The following is a 13,048-nucleotide window of genomic DNA, read 5'->3' on the forward strand; positions in this document are numbered from 1 at the left end:
CATGTTATTAATGTTTCAAGCAGGTCCCGCCTCAATGGGACAGGGATATATGCACTGCTTATTCTAGTGGACATACTGAAATGCCCCAAATCTATAACAGGGAGGAAGGAATGAACTGAGAACAGGAGTTCAATCCACCACAGTCTTCCACAGATCATAATTATTCACTTTGCTCCCTTATGTGATGTACTTCGCCCTGCCCCTCAAGACATGCCAAAAGCCGCACCCAGTTGTGGCATCAGGTTCCAAGCTCTGGATCTGTGCTCTACATGGGAGTCATATGTGGCCCTTCTTGATCCAGATGTATAAAGTAAAAAGACAAAGAATCTGTCACCCTACATGCCAACACACAATCGTGAAACAGAGAAAAGGGGAAGACTGGGAGGCATATAGTGGTCGCTGATCTGTAGGCATTCTGAAACCCTATTATGAAAGTATTAAACCATCTCCATCATTTCCCCTGCTCATAGGGAATGTTCCTTTACTAGGCCCTGGCAGCAACACCCCAGTCCACTGTTCTCTGTAGTGCTGCACTTTTGCAAACACAGCTCTCAAAAACCTCTTGGTTTTTGATGCAGTTAATTACAGCCAGTTCATGTGCCAAAAGCCACACTATAATTTTTGTGAGCTGTGTCTCTCTCTCTAGACTTAAGTACAAGTACTTTGCATGCATCAGGCATCAGTGGGACCACTTAGCCACTTTTCTCAAAGTCATTTTGCCCAGGTAAAAGTATCCACTGTCAGCATTACTGTGAGGTTTGTCTTAATGAGGTTGCACTGGATTTTGTCATTTCCCTGATGTCATTTACCCTATTTCAGTAGGTCTTTTCAAATCCATGGTATTTTTCTATTTTTATCTGTTACTGATTGGAAACAAGAAACAATTTTATTTGTCAACCCTACAGCTTCTGGAATTTTTAGGCTCTCTACATGCCCTCTCGATTTTGCCTGCAAACTGGAACCAATTCTTTTCTGAGCTCATCACTTTCTTGTGGTACCTTTTCAAATGCAGCAAATTGCAGCCTCCTCACATCAACATTCTGGTTCAGTACCTCCTTTTCCAATGCCACAAGTTCACTAGGTACATTTTTTTTTTGCCGTCATGTTATTAAAAGTGCCATTTTGCCAAGGTTTCACTGCTACATAATACAGATTGCCTTTTTTTCCAGCCTCCTGTAACCATCTGCCTTCTCTAGTGAAGGTATTGCAAAGTCACAGATACAAGGTTGGCTGTATAATTCTATATAATAAAAAGGGTATGAAAAATTGGGAAGAATAATCCAATTTACCATACTGATAAAAATCAACACGAGTCTGTAAATTTTTTAAAATACTCATAAAAAATCAAAATTCAAAGAGCATAATAATATAATGATTGTCTTGCTTATGCCAAATCACAGCTCAAAATATTAATATGATGTATGTTCTTTAGAGTATGCCTTTACTACCATATGCAAGGTAGTATCTTTTAGTCCTATTCTGAATTTGAACTCCTACAAAGCCATCATTCATTTTATATAATATGAGTGAGGTCTTTGGCCTCTACTTGGCATATGTGTGTCATTTACATATTAAGCCTGCCTTCCTCATTAGTCTACCTCAACTGAAGTAGCACAGTGAGATACCATATGACTCTTTGATTGTATTTGATTATAAAATAATCTTCCTGATGACCCAGGATATGCTCACGTTTGCTGCCTAGAGTGATGCTATCTGCTGGGAATGCTTGAGGGCACTCACCTAGGCCCTTATTATTTGTGGTGAACCCCTATATACATTTCCCCAACCAGAGCCAGTGTTGTGGCTGGACTGCCCCTATTGTTTTAATGACTGCAAGATGCACCTCAGCAACAACCATCAGGGAACTTTTAAAACACAAGGTTTATTACTCACAAATCCTGGAGGGCACACAGCATGCCAGAGGGGCACACAACAAGGTCACAGGTAAAGAGAGGCAGAGTGGGGCGGGGGGGGGGGGTGCCGCAGGTGGCAGCGGGTGGCTCTTGTCTGGCAGGAGCTGCGCCGAAGACCAGTGCCGGACTCCCCGCAGCCTCCGCGAGTCCCTCACCGACTCCGGGGCGCGCAGCCGGGCGGGGGTCTCCTCGGGGCCCTCGGGCGGGGCGAGGGGCCCGCGGCCGCGCTCCGGTTCCTTCCTCCGCCGCGCGGCGCCCGCAGCGGCGGGGGGAGGCGGGCAGCTGCGCCCGGGGCCGGGCTGGGCGGGGGCGGGCGGCGACCGGGCCGCCATGGACGTCAAGGTGTTCGCCAAGGAGCTGGACCAGTGGGTCGAGCAGCTGAACGAGTGTAAGCAGCTCAACGAGAACCAAGTGCGGACGCTGTGCGAAAAGGCTAAGGAAATATTAACAAAGGAATCTAATGTGCAAGAGTTTGGTTGTCCTGTTACTGTCTGTGGAGATGTGCATGGTCAATCCCATGATCTTATGGAACTCTTCAGAATTGGTGGAAAATCACCAGATACAAACTATCTGTTCATGGGTGACTATGTAGACAGAGGTTATTATTCGGTGGAGACTGTGACTCTTCTTGTGTCATTAAAGGTGCGTTACCCAGAACGCATTACAATATTGGGAGGAAACCACGAAAGCTGACAAATTACCCAAGTATATGGCTTTTATGACGAATGTCTACGGAAGTATGGAAATGCCAATGTTTGGAAATATTTCACAGGTCTATATGATTATCTTCCACTTACAGCTTTAGTAGATGGGCAGATATTCTGCCTCCATGGTGGTCTCTCTCCATCCATAGATACACTGGATCATATAAGAGCCCTGGACCGTTTACAAGAAGTTCCACATAAGGGTCCAATGTGTGATCTGTTATGGTCAGATCCAGATGATCGTGGTGGGTGGGGCATATTTGGACAAGACATTTCTGAAACATTTAACCATGCCAACGGTCTCACGCTGGTTTCTCGCGCCCACTAACTTGTAATGGAGGGATACAATTGGTGCCATGACCGGAATGTGGTCACCATTTTCAGTGCGCCCAATTACTGTTACCGCAGTGGGAACCAGGCTGCTATCATGGAATTAGACGACACTTTAAAATATTCCTTCCTTCAGTTTGACCCAGCACCTCGTCGCGGAGAGCCTCATGTTACCCGGCGCACCCCAGACTACTTCCTGTAAATTCATTCTGGGAAGACCTGCCTTTGTATGTGGAAGTATACCTGGCTTTTTAAGATAATATATATTTAAAAACAAACAAACAAACAAGCAACAGTAATAATCTATGTGTTTCTGTAACAAATTGAGATCTGTCTTGGCATTAAACCATATCATGGACCAAAATGTGCCATACTAATAATGATGAGCATTTAGCACAATTTGAGACTGAAATTAAGTACAACACTATATTCTAGGTGGGTTGGTCAGTCTTAACAGTTTGCCTGCTGCACTTGTAGTAACCATTTTCCTTTGGACTGGTTCAAGCGATCAAGGTAACTAACTCCTTCATCTCCTTTTACCCTCATTTGGGAATTCTAGTTTTAATGTTTAAACGGCATGGATTAATAGAGTTGGGGTTTTATTTTTAAGAAAAAAAATCACAAGCTAACTTCCACTTAATCCATTACTGTTTATTTTATTGAAACATACAATTAACTGAAGAAAAGATTCTTCTTGGGAGTATGTTGTCATAACACTTAAAGAGACATCCTGTCACTTAGACAAAATTAATGTTTTATGTTGACCTGCATATTTCTGCATATTTGTCATGATAGTGCTTGCATCCTATTGGGTGTACTGAGCAAATAAACTTTCCATTTTAAACAAAAAAAAAAAAAGAGAGAGAGAGAGAGAGAGAGGGAACATAGACCTGGGGCTCTGACTTTACTGGGGCACAAGTGTGGGGAGCCTACGGTTTTGTGGGTTCACTTTTAATCGGTGAATTTAAAACATAAGAGCAGAAATTAGGACACAGGGAAAACTGGGGTCACTCAAATGGTCAGTTATCTAGATTACACAGGGCTATCTCCAAGGTGAGCTTCATGGGTGGTGGTGATCTGGTTCCTCACCTAGCTGGTTAGCTAAGAGCTAAGTAAGAGTTGCCATCGCTTGTTCCAGGTGGATGTTTTTGAAATGGAGGCCTCCGCAATCAAAAGCTTAATGTCAGGCACTTATGTTACAATCAAGAGACTATTGTCAGGCACTTACACTACATCATGCTAAACACTTTAACATTATTTTTGGTATAAAAACACAAGCATTTTTAAATCTCTCCACTCCTGTACTACTGAGAATATGGTCTGTAGATCTCCAAGCTGAGTACATTGGTCTGAAAGGTTTTTGGGAGTTTTAAATGACATGACATAGTTTAAAGAGCTTAACACAATACTTGAGTAAGTGCTCAATAATTTTCAGTTTCCTCCCCTTCCCTTTTCCCTTTATAGATCAGGGTTTCATAGTCCACTGTGAGCATTAACTCGTGCAGCTCTGCCTTCAGGTGGAACATCTGTATAAACTAGCTTTGCGAATATTTTTTAACTGAGAGATTTTCCATCTGTTTTGGAGTTACAGCAGTCCACCTTATTCTCACTTGAGCTCTTTATGATATATGTGTGATGTAAATAAGACATTTTAACGTGGGAGTAGTCATAGCCACCCCAGTCCTGTCTGTGCAGATTCTACCCCTCCCCTACCATCTTAGGCATCCTTTCTTTGCCAGTCTAGTTCTTGGCATTGTTGTAAGGCAAAATTAGAAGACAGGAGAGCAACCAGTCAGAACTGCAGTAAGGCAAAGGAAAGGATTTTTGCCTTTTGGGTCAGCCCAGGGTTCTTTCTTGTGGAGAATCCAGGTAATGAGCAAAGCAGAAATGAAACATAAAAAGAGGCTCAATTCTAAATTGATCCAAATAAGAAAGAGCTTGAGGTGAGGACAGGAGAAAGAAGACAGGAAAGCATAAAAGGATGTCAGAATTCGGGGAGTCTGGGAAGACTCTTAAACAAATATGGACTATGAAAGAAGTGTGGGAGATTATATTTTCTAAGGTATTGTTGTGGGTTATAACACAGATCTCCTTAACATTTCTTGAGAACTGCACATAAAATATTAAACATTCCTTTGAAGTTACTTTGGGAAACCAGAGTATATTTCTTCAAATGGAATGCTATACAAAAACTGATGCATCTGAACCCCAAACACATACAGACACGCTTTGTATTTGGATCGTATGCATTTCTTCCTAACTAAACAGCCAGCATCAGGATTACATATTCCGTTTAAAGCACAGCAGAATCACTAAGGTCCGTTTTCAGGACTGTCTTCTGTGTATGCAGTGTAAGGTTTTCATTTGAACATACTTTTCAAGAAGAGAAAATTACTAACATTGATATCACTTGTAAACACAGGTATTTTTCAGACTTCAAAATACATTCTAAAGCTTCTAAGAAAGGTTACTTTATACACATGCACAGAGTCACACAGTGTTGAAGATAGCAAATTGGTCCTCAGTCCATCCTCTCCTTATTTAGACATACAGCTCAAGATTGAATTTCCCAGCTCCCTTGCAGCAAGCTGACCATTAGAGGGATTGTGCAGGCTGAACCGTGGACAAGGAGATGAGCCAGTTTCAACCACATAGCTAGAAAAACACAACAGGAGGAATATCACAGAAGGAACGTGGGTCTCTACATGCCTTTGCTCATTAAACCTGAGCAGGCACCTCCTTCCAGACTGTGTGAGAAGGGTTATGCTTCTATTATGACTGAACCTGTGACTTACGGAATTATCTGTTAGCATACCTTAGCCTATGCTGTAATCAATACATGTAGAAATATGTTGCTTTCAGTTTACAGAGTTATTGGCCAATGGGTAAATAACCCTTGTATACTACTCTCTCTATGATGCCGACAATCTGATGTAGTAAAAAATTCAATCATCAGGGATCATTATCACATTTGAGATACATCCTTCACTGAAAAGAAAAATCATCTCTTCCTGTACAATTACGTTGTGACTGATTAAAGTTCAGATTTGCAGAATGAGAGCAAACGATTATGGTGAGCCAGCTGGTAGCTGTAAAGTCTTATAGCATTTGTTCACTTATTAAAATATTGAACGATTTCCAGTTCCCAGTCCAGCACTAAAGAAGCTTGAAAGTCATTTCTCCCATCCACACTAGACCCAGATGTGGAATAACTGTAAATCTAATCTTGATAAAATAGAGAAAAAAATAGTACTACGTGGGTACATCTTGGTGACTTACGCAAATGGTCTCCATAACATCCTGTACCAGGATAAGTGCAACTCTTGCAAAGACCCTATTTCTTAGCATTTTACAGAGGTTGCTGGACTTTTAGATAAGCTAAGCTCAGCTAAAGATGAGCAAGGAGGGGATCATAATAATGTAGCATAAATAATGTAACAGAGACTATACATTATCTCTCCTTTTCTTTCATAGCAGGAAATGGCAAACATTTTCTGTAAAAGGCCAGACAAGGTATTTTAGCTTTTGTGGCCCATATGATCTCTTTCCCAGCTTCTCAGCTCTGCCACTGTAGTGTGAGAGCAACAACAGACATTATGTAAACAAATGGGTGTGGCTATGTCCTAATAAAACTTTATTTACAAAAATAGGCAGTGGCCAGATTTGGCCTGTAGATGAGTTTGCAGATTCCTTTTCCACAGTAACAGTGTACTCACTTTTGTAGATAGACACACAGCTAACTTGAATAAAGACATTTTCCAGCCTTCCTTGCAGCAAAGTTTGGTCATGTGATTAAATGTGACCTAGTGGGTACAAGGAATAGTATGGAGGTGGAAAAAACATGCATTTCTATCTCCTGTTCTCCCTTTCTGGTGGCTCGAATGTGGTTGTAATGGCTGAAACCCCAGGAGCCGTTTGGATCAAAAAATCATCTCAGGGCAGAAAGCCATGGATTGAGGAAGCAACAAGACAGAAGGTGCCTAGATCCGTACATCTTGTAGTGTCAGGTGGACTCTCAGGTATAAGAAAGAGGCAAACTATTATTTTGTTTAAACCATTTTGATTTGGGTTTTCTCTGATTATTTGTTACAATCAAATAATCCTAACAGATCAGGCAAAAGTTCGAGAAGCGGTAAATGAATAAGGAGCTGTTCAGTAAATAACTTCTGCTTAAATAATAAATGACCATGAACTGAGGCTTGGCTCAGATCTAAATGTCAACTTTAGGCACAAAATATAAAAATTTATTTGGTTTATGGCATTTGCAACAGCAAATATTTGTATACAAAGGTTCTCTGTAGAAAGTTATTTGGTATATTCATGATATTAAATAGAGAAAAATATATTTCATTAAAGGGTATACAAGTCTAGGTCTAGTTACAAACCATAGATTAAAAAGGCATAACAAAAACAGCAATTACAAGGTAAGCTGCTATTGTAAATAGCATTTAGATTTATATCCACATTTTAGTCACTGTGCTAAAAAACAGCTTTAATTAGTTTTTTAAATTGAAATATCATTGATATACAATCTTATGTTGGTTTCAAATGTACAGCACAGTGGTTCAACAGTTACCCATATTACTAAATCCTCACCCCCTCTAGTGAGGTTACTATCTATCAACATAGAAAGATATTACAAAATCATTGACTATATTCTCCATGCTGTACTATCATCCCTGTGACCAACTTACATTGTGGTTGCAAATTACTGTGCCCTTTTATCCCCTTCACCCAACCTGCCCCAACCCCTCCCCTTTGGTAACCACTAGTCAATTCTCAGTGTCTGTTTTGTAATATCTACTGCTATTTTGTTCCTTCTGTTTTGTTTTTATATTCCACAAATAAATGGAACCTTATGGTATTTGCCTTTCTCTGCCTGGCTTATTTCACTGAGCATAATAACCTCTAGATCCACCCATGTGGTTACAAATGGCAGGATTTCTTTTCTTTTTATGGATGAATAATATTCCATTGTTATATGTACCACATCTTCTTTATCCATTCACCTATTATGGACAATTAGGTTGCTTCTGTATCTTGGCTATTGCAAATACTTTGACGATAAACAAAGGGGTGTGCATATATCTTTTAGAATCAGGGATTTTATTTTCTTCAGGTAAATTCCTAGAATTACTGGGTCAAATGGTATTTCTATTTTGAGTTTTTTGAGGAACTTCCCCACTGCTTTACAGAGCAGTTGCACCAATTTACATTCCCACCAACAGTGAAGGAAGGTTCCCATTTCTCCGCCTCCTCGCCAGCATTTGTTATTTTTGTCTTTCGGAGGGTGGTCATCCTAACTGGGGTAAGAAGATATCTCATTGTGGTTTTAACTTGCATTTCCCTGATGATTAGTGATGTGGAGCATCTTTTCATGTGCCTATTGGCATTTCTTCTTTGGAGAAGTGTCTGTTTAGGTCCTCTGCCTGTTTTTTTAATCAGGTCATTTGTTTTTTGGGTGTTGAGGTGTGTGAGTTCTTCATATATTTTAGATGTTAACCCTTTATCAGATAAATAATTTATGAATATATTCTCCCATACTGTAGACGCCTTTTTGTTCTGCTGATGGTATCATAAGCTATACAGAAGCTTTTAAGTTTGATGTAGTCCCCTTAATTAGTTTCTACAAAAATTTATCTTATCAATACCACCATTAAGGTGGTTTTTGTCATCGCTACACATGTCCCCCACCCTTGTTTTGCAGAAAGTATCTCACTGGGTGTTATTTGTTTTTCTAAGTTAAGAAAGTGAAAGGCTTAACTCAGCTATAGCTAAGCTCTTTACAACCTTAGTATTCAAAGTTATGGTTCTTGGACCATTAGCACCACCTAGGACGTTGATAGGAATGTAGAATCTTGGGCCAGAAACCAATTTTACTAAGATTCCCCAGAAGATGTTACATGCATGTTAAAGTTTAAGAATGCTACCTTTCAATTCTTTCACACTGACATTAAGTAGCAAATATCCTTTACCTTGCGTTAGCTTTTCCAATCTCAAAAATACAACCTAAATAAAATACTAATAAATAAACCTAAATAAAATTCCTGAGCTACCCACCAAACACAGTAACTCAGGTCAAAGATCTGGAAACCAGAAAAGAGCTAAAAATATGTGTCTCAAAGGATCACATTCTTTACCTTTTATGGGCTTCAAGCACTTCTTTTTACTAGGAAGCACCTGGGATTAGACTTACCTCTGGTCCTGAGGTTGAAGAGTGAGCTTTTAGTCATAAATCCTAATAATAAGATGCCATGTAGAGAGCGATTTGGAGAGCCTACAGAATCTATTAAACTGATATATAAAACTAATAGTCTTAGTCCCTGAGACATCAATTTATTAAGATTCTACTATATTATACTACTTTAACTACAAACATGTTACTGTCATAAGCACTATAATGTGAAGAAATAAAAACTTGTATTACAAGGAGAATATTCTTTTCTACCAAAGAAAAACCTCTTGCAGGTCTGCTCAGTTAATACACCCAAGTCTGTACTTCAAGGATTCAAAGAACCACAGATGTAACTAAGATTTGGAAATACAAACTCTGAAGAAAAGTTGAATACTTCTAGAATTAAAATAATGAAAGGGCATTGAAAAATAATCCCTAACCTTTGTCAAAGAAGGATTTCTGGCTGTTTGCTATTTCTAGTATCACCAGAAAAAAATTAGTTTCATATAAAGCTTGAGAGTTTTAGGAAAGCTATAAAATTACTAATGGAATATTCCCTTCTTTGAGGGTTTTTAAAACTATATTGGGTTGAATCCCATCATGATCTAATTGTTGCCTTGACTAGATAAATTCTGTAACTCCTCAAAGTCCCTTTCAAACTAACAGTCAATGAAGAGTCTCTGTATAAATAAAATTCCACAGTGAAAATCAACTCAAGCACATTGTACCTTACACCATCCCCTATGCTAAACTTTAGCTAAAATATTTAGAAATACTGGCAACTCTATCACCTCTTTTGAAGAAAAAACAGCTAGTGAGATTCTCGGGCCCTTTTATACTGGCAGTTTTAGAGACTCCTAGTACATCCCCAGTACTTCTTAGAATTCCCATTTTTATGTACTTAAGTTATTTTCCTGCCAGTTTGAAATATTAATTAATATATGAATTCAGGTCTTGTTAAATGCTGAGTCAAGAACAGGCTGCTTCATCAGAGATCTGTTATTTGCATTCCATGCTGTTTCTTATCTAGCAATTGTAGTTTGACCAACCATTCTGTTTTACCCCGGACTGGAGGCTTTACTGGGACACTTGACTGTCAGTGTTAAAATCTAGACAGTTGGTAACTGTACAGTTTAGTAATACGTCTTGCAGTGTGTGTGTGTGTGTGTGTGTGTGTTTATGTGTGCGCACGTGTGCACGCACCCCGATGCACCTGCTCACACACATTTATCATTATCATTTTCTTCTGGGTTCAACTTCACTTTAGAGGACAGAAAAATGACCAAGCAAATGTAAAGCTCTTTTCAATGTATGTGCTATTTAGTGAACTGTGCAAATAAGCCAGTAGTTAGCTATTTATCAACTCATTTTTAAAAAGGAAAAGAAAAAAATCTTAAGTCCCATATCCATATTATAAAAAAAAAAAGAAATTCCCCAAATAGAGACATCTTGCCTTAACAATGGCACAAGTGAACAGTTTTTTAAATGGAGCTTCCCTTTAGTCTCAGGAATATTTCCAAGGAAATATTCATTTTCTTCATGTGAGGCTGACAGACTGAACTTTATAAACACACCTGATGGAGCGCATTCTCTGGGCTGAGAGTGGATCGTCATGTGTAATGAAAAGGATTTTCAGTGTCTTCTCAATCTCATTTTTTCAAAGCATTCATAAAACTGCAGAATTAACCATATCTGTTTCTCTTCAATAACACTGTAGTGGAGACAGCCAATGCTGAATTATGTAGGGGCACTGACTGAGTCAATGCAAATCCATGAAGAGATAATGATAACCTGGAAAAAGAAGAAAGCTTCCCACCCCCACAACCCATATTTCATCATTTGAGGCAATGGTTAAGTAAGCTCTTTCCTTTGAAAACATGTATATACTAAGGAAAATCAGACATTTGTCCTGTCTTTCCAGGAAGACTGTATTTCAGAGTAACAGGAATAGTAACAAAAACCCACTTGATGAAAGTTTTATTTTACAGAAGAATATGCCGCCTGCTAAAAGAAAAGGAAGGATTGAATTAGACTTTAATCACTGTCAATCCCTAATGAAATTACTGACTCATGCAAGGATTGTCAACTAGTGTTTAAAACATTAAGGGCATGATTTACGGGGAATTTGACATTCACAGAGTGCCAAAGTAACACCATTAAGATTTCTTTCTATTCGCAGGGGAAAACACGAGTGTATGTTCGTGGAGGGATCAGATTTTCATCACCAAAATTCAGTGGTCAAATTTAGCCCCACGAATGGCGGAACCATCAAATATTATGTCTCCTGGTATGAAACACAATCAAGTTCAAACCATCGCCTGTGGCATACTCCAGCCAAAATGCTTAACATGAAGCCAGCAAACTTTTAGACTGAACTTTCAGCATAAGAAAATAAAGGGGAAGACTAGGAACAACAAATGCTGGCAAAGATACAGAGAAAGAGGAACCCTCCTACACTGCTGATGGGAATGTAAACTAGTTCAACCATTGTGGAAAGCAATATGGAGGTTCCTCAAAAAACTAAAAATAGGAATACCATTTGACCCAGGAATTCCACTCCTAAAAATTTACCCAGATTCAAAAAAACATATGCACTCCTATGTTTATCACAGCACTATTTACAATAGCCAAGAAATGGAAGCAACCTAAGTGTCCATTAGTAGATGAATGGATAAAGATGTGGTACATATACACAATGGAATACTATTCAGCCATAAGAAGGAAACAAATCCTACCATTTGCAACAACATGGATGGAGCTAGAGAGTATTATGTTCAGTGAAACAAGTCAGGCAGAGAAAGACAAATACCAAATGATTTCCCTCATTTGTGGAGTATAACAACAAAGCAAAACTGAAGGAACAAAACAGCAGCAGACTCACAGACTCCAAGAAGGGACTGGTGGTTATCAAAGGGGAGGGGTGGGGGAGGATAGGTGGGGAGGGAGGGAGAAGGGGATTAAGGGGTATTATGATTAATACACATGGTGTGGGGGATCATGGGGAACACAGTGTAGCACAGAGAAGACAAGTAGTGACTATGTGGCATCTTACTACACTGATAGACAGTGATAGCAATGGGGTATGTGGGGACTCGGTAATATGGGTGAATGTACTAACCACATTGTTTTTCTAGTGAAACCTTCCTGAGTTGTATATCAATGATACCTTAACAAAAACAAAAGAATATACAGACTTCCAGGGAAAGAAAATAGAAGGGACAGAGAGAGTCTGACACCAGTACCAGGAGGTACTCAAGAAAAGTTAAGAAGATGGATCATTTTGTTGGGATGTTTGGTCTGGTCTATTAGACAGGTCAGTGTGTATGGGAAAAAAGTTACAGATGTTACTAGATTAGAAGAAAACTGAGAGACATAACAACTAGATTCAATATGTGAGCCTGAATTAGATTGTGGTTTGGGCAGACCAGCTTTAAAGGGCATTTCGGGAATAACTATGGAAATCCAAATATGGATAGACTGTTAGGTAGGATAAAAATTTTGACTTATAAAGGTAAAGATCATTAAGTTAGAAAACCAGGGTGCAAAGTAACTTGCAAAGTATCATCTCATTTTAATAAAAACACATGCATCCATATATATGTCTGAAAGCATAAACAAAAAAATATAAAAGATAATCTCCAACAGTAGGAATACACTGCTTTTATTTTCTTATTTTTGCTTATCTTATTTTATAGCTTTCTCAGGGCACATATCTAGCTTTTGTAAAAATAAGACATATCTTTTCATTGAAAAACTAAAAGAATTGTATACTGAGGGTGGGAGTGCCCTGATGTGACGATCCTAGAGTGGTAGACCTTTCTGGCACCTAACACTGATTACTGCAACTATTTTAAATGACCTTAAACAGAGAATTTTTAATCCTAGGTAAGGATAATTGGTGAAGATTTGTTCATCCCCCTCTTGTT

At 39.1% G+C, this 13,048-nt stretch overlaps 1 pseudogene; it reads left to right on the forward strand.

Annotated features, from left to right (window-relative positions):
- The first annotated feature begins 267 nt into the window (after nt 1-267).
- Nucleotides 268-3,734, forward strand: LOC140847774 (serine/threonine-protein phosphatase 2A catalytic subunit beta isoform pseudogene; annotated as a pseudogene).
- Nucleotides 3,735-13,048: the final 9,314 nt, after the last annotated feature.

The sequence above is a fragment of the Manis javanica genome, chromosome 2, assembly GCF_040802235.1.
Source record: "Manis javanica isolate MJ-LG chromosome 2, MJ_LKY, whole genome shotgun sequence".
Taxonomy (NCBI): Eukaryota; Metazoa; Chordata; class Mammalia; order Pholidota; family Manidae; genus Manis; species Manis javanica.